This window comes from Carlito syrichta, unplaced genomic scaffold (genome assembly GCF_000164805.1).
Source record: "Carlito syrichta isolate Samal-C Ts95f unplaced genomic scaffold, Tarsius_syrichta-2.0.1 Scaffold272423, whole genome shotgun sequence".
Lineage (NCBI taxonomy): Eukaryota > Metazoa > Chordata > Mammalia > Primates > Tarsiidae > Carlito > Carlito syrichta.
This window is the reverse complement of record NW_007216519.1, coordinates 40,037-41,384: the sequence shown is the minus strand read 5'-3', so window position 1 is coordinate 41,384 and position 1,348 is coordinate 40,037.

Genomic DNA, 1,348 nt, shown 5'->3' with positions numbered 1-1,348 from the left:
TACATCTTTGCAGAGAGAAAAATTGTTATCCATGTGTCTTTTGTATTATACATATTTAACTAGAGATAATTTATTGTTAATTTTGTCAAGTTATCATGTGTAAGTCCCATTTATTTTAAAATACTAAGCAAAAAGTTCCAAGTTTGCCTTAAAATACAAGTGAAATTAAAGAACTGGATGATAAATGCCTATATTTTTGCCTTATGAATTGTGCTGTATAATAAACCAGCAATGGTTTTGATTTTAACAGGATTCTGAAATTTTGTAGATGTAGAGTACTAATATTTGTACTCTCTTGCAAAGAATGTGATCTAGTTGTGGATTATGTTAATGTTTAAATGTTTTTGTATATGTATTTTACCTCTGAATATGTGCTTTTTAGCATCAGGGTTTTATTTTATTTTTGTTTTACATAGTAAAGTAGCATTTAACTTGTTGAAGGTTGTATTCTTTTTTATTTTAAAAATTTTTGTGTGTATATTATTGTGGTAATTCTCTGTAATGATTATGGTCACATTTCATTTAATGTAAAATGTTTAAAATAAAATAAAAAATATGACTTTGTATATGTCACATGATAATTGTTGTGAACTGAACTTTGTTATGCTCAACTCTTAGGGGTTTTTGGTGTAGGTAGGTACTGGCCTCAAAAGTTGAGGGGTATATGGGGTAGCTGCTCCTTTACATACTCATTGCTAGGTTATAAGAAAAATATGTCTTAGGCCAAATTCTACCACATATTCAAACATTTACTAAAAAAACATTCATTAGCAAAACACACACAAAAGAGTTAAGTTAGCAAGCCGGATGCCATCCCAGCTTTCTGTCATTTTAGATTCTTTTTTTTTTTTTTGAGTTGGAGTCTCATTCTGCCGCCCAGACTGGAGTGCAGTGGCATGCTCCTAGCCACTGCAGCCTCAACCTGCTGGGCTCCAGCAATCCTTCCACCTCAGTCTTCCAATAGCCAGAACTACAGGCGCGTGTTACCACGCCTGGCTAATTTTTGATTTATTGTAGAGACAAGGTCTCGCCAAGTTGCCCGGGTGTGTCTCGAACTCGTGGGCTCAGGCAATCCACTCGCCTCGGCCTCCCAAAGTGCTGGGATTACAGGCTGAGCCATCAAGCCCGGCCCATTTTAGATTCTTATAAGAAATGTTTACGAAAAAAAAAGAAAAAAGAAACAAAAGCAAAAAAAAAAAATTTTTTTTTAAAGAAATGTTCGCGGGTTCGAGACCCACCTGGGCAGCCAGACCTCATCTCTACAAAAAATCAACCGGGCGTGGTAGCGTGCGCCTGTAATTCTGGCTACTCGGAAGGCTGAGGCGGAAGGATCGCTGGAGCCCAGCAG